At 40.4% G+C, this 3,018-nt stretch overlaps 1 protein-coding gene across 2 annotated transcripts in view; it reads left to right on the top strand.

Moving 5' to 3' along the window:
* Window positions 1–1,017, top strand: part of LOC143028335 (uncharacterized) — a 279,954-nt gene extending 278,937 nt beyond the window's left edge. For both annotated transcript variants that reach the window (XM_076190270.1, XM_076190269.1), the window contains exon 9: window positions 1–1,017. This exon is cut by the window's left edge and continues 1,797 nt beyond it. The gene's annotated coding sequence lies outside the window, so the exon portion shown is untranslated.
* The last annotated feature ends 2,001 nt before the right edge of the window (window positions 1,018–3,018 follow it).

Below are 3,018 nucleotides of genomic sequence, written 5' to 3'. Positions count from 1 at the left end.
GAACAGGGCCTTATTGTCACCACGCGTTGAAACGGGATCCGAACCACCTCTCTCTAGTTATTCTTGACCACCGCCCGTCTTGTCAGGAGGTTATCACATTGGGCTATATTTCCTCCGACTGTTGGAGCCGCAGCTTTCGGAAAGGAATCTGAATTTACTGGAGGAAAATCATTTTCTCCCAGTATATCTAATGATATTCTATGTCAATTGTTGAGAAAACAAAATATTTTGATAAAGTGATTTTACGGCGATACTGGAGGAATAAATAGCTCAGTGTGATAACGCTTTCATATATGTTAATGACAAAAACATATCCTTGGGGACAGTATCACACTGGATATTGTGTCGCAAAGGTATCAAAAGGAAATTAGGAGTGATCAGTATTTTTTTTTCTCAGCGGAGATTATTCTCTTACCATATGAGGCGTCCAAAAACAGAGGGGCATCTCCATCACTTTGACTGGTTGCTGCATGGCTGTTTCGTAGGGAGGTAACTAAAATCCCCTAAACCATTGACTCTATAAAACTTATGCAGTCACTATCTTATTGTACTTTATTTTTTTTATTTTGTTTCACCTTATTTTATTCTTTATTATAGTGTAAATATTTCTGAGCTAAGGTATTTTTGTGTATATAGATATAACCTATATACTCTTGATCAAAAAAATATATAATAGCTTCACCTTGTTTTGCATATATGAGTATATATTTGTGTTTAGGTAATCTCTACATTCTTTGTCAAACGTATGTATTTATTCTAGCTGCCGCAAAGGGATTTTGTTTCCTCAAGGCTAAATCCCTAACCCTAATTTGAACAATGAACAATATGTGGAACAGAAAATATATGTTCAAATTGTTTTGTATATGAATATATATTTCTATATATTGTATACACTTAAGCGTTTGTGTACATGTGAATAAAGAATATATGTTATACCTTGTTTTGTATATATGAGTAAACATTATGTTACTTTATGCAAACTGTATAACACTATATATAAATTGGAATCTGTATATAACCGCCAACAGTATAAATTATTTGCAATAAAAATCTGTACTTTGTGTATTTTAAAATTATCGTTTTGTTATTTACATTTTAAGCACAAATATTGTGATGATTAATTAACGGAACTTTGTTAACTTAACGTTGTAAGGTCTATGGGCGGTAACTACATACATACATATACCAACAACTCCCCCCCCCTTACAACGGAGGTAGCCAGAAAACAAAGGAATAAAATTCACTCTCACTCTTTCCATTCCCACATACTCCACTCCCATCCACCCCCTCCCTCCCTCTTATATTGACTACTGGATGACGGGTCATCCCTGCATCTCACCCACTGTCCTGGCACACCCACAGCACATCCACAGCAAGGCCACTTCAATAAATAGGCGACCCCCCCCTCCCCGTCCCCTCATGCAGAAAAAGAGAAGACGGGGAGAAATCCCTTCGGGCTGCGTCAAAATATCATTCACACATACTCCCTCACCCTCTCACCCCCCACCAACTCCCTTTCATGCATCATCGCATCATCTATACACAACCGTTCTCCATTCACCCCTATCTTCTGTCTTCTCACTTCCTTCTTCAACAGACATTCCCCTCTTTCCCAATGCCCCTTTTACATCATTCATCCATCCCTTTTACCTCATTCATCCATCTCATCCCTTCATGTTCACTCCTTCCATCTTTGCCTTCCGCACCTCTTTTGCTAATCTTTCTTCACTCATTCTTTCCATGTGTCCAAACCATCCCAATACTCTTTCATAAACCCTATCTCCCAACTCCCTTTCTATCCTCGTTCTCCTCCTCACCTCCTCGTTTCTCACTCTCGTTCCTCTCTTATGTTCCATGTTTCTGCCCTATACAGTACTGTCGGCGCAATCACTCCTTCATACAATCTCTTCCAAGTAAATTTTTCATTACACTTTTTAATCCCCCACTCCTCCCTTTCCTGCCACATTCGCACCCAAATATCTAAAGTTATCTACTTCCTCCAGTCTCCCTTAATACTCACATTCTGCCCTTGTACATCTCATCACCTTATTTTTACCCACCTTTATCTTCTACTTCCTTCTTTCGCACACCTTCCCAAACTCCATCACTAACTTCCTTAATCCCTCCTCTGATCCTGCTGCAAGTACAGTGTCGTCAGCAAGCAATAGCTGGCTTATCTCCAATTTGACTCCATTTTCTTTAACCATCTCCAATCCCCGGCCCCATTACCCTTGCGTCTACCTCTCGCATCACCTAATCCAATCCATGTATAAATTGAACAGCCAAGACGACATAACACATCCCTGGCGAAGTCCCACCTATACCTCACACCACCCACTCTCTCCATTTCTAATTCTAACACAGGCTCTACTACTCTCGTAAAAACTTTAGACTGCTCTTGACAGCTTTCCTCCTATCTAATATATCTGCAATACCTCCCACAGTGCCTTCTTGTTCAACCTGTCATAAGGCTTTTCCAAATCCATAAAGGCCACCCCCCCAAAAAAAAAAAAAAATCCTTACCTAAAGTTTTCTCACCTATCTGCCTTACCACATTAATCTGATCCACACAACCCCTACCTGCCCTAAATCCATACTGTTCCTCAGCAATTACTCCCTCTGGTCCTCTCCTAATCCTCTCGATCAAAAACCCTCCCATAAGCTTCCCCAACTACACTCAACCGACCGATCCCTCTGAAACTGCTACACTCACACTTGTCCCCTTTCCCCTTGTAAAGTGGAACTATATAGGCACTCCTCCAGTCCTCCGCCACTCTACCCTTGTTTAGACAAATGTTAAACAATCTCACCAGTCAGTTCACCTTCAATGTAGCTCCCTTTTTTAGACACTCCTCATGACACCCATCCAACCTAGGTGCCTTACCTACTCTCATAATTTTAAGAACTGCTCTCACTTTATCTTTCCTTGTTTCTCTTCCATTTTCCTCATTCATCACTGTTATTTTCTTAGCGCTTCCCACTACAACTACTTTTCCTTCCCTATCCTCCTACACATTT

The sequence above is a fragment of the Oratosquilla oratoria genome, chromosome 9 (assembly GCF_046742065.1).
Source record: "Oratosquilla oratoria isolate Oo_2021 chromosome 9, ASM4674206v1, whole genome shotgun sequence".
NCBI lineage: Eukaryota > Metazoa > Arthropoda > Malacostraca > Stomatopoda > Squillidae > Oratosquilla > Oratosquilla oratoria.
The sequence above is the reverse complement of the archived record's forward strand: the minus strand, read 5'-3'. Positions and strand labels throughout refer to the sequence as shown.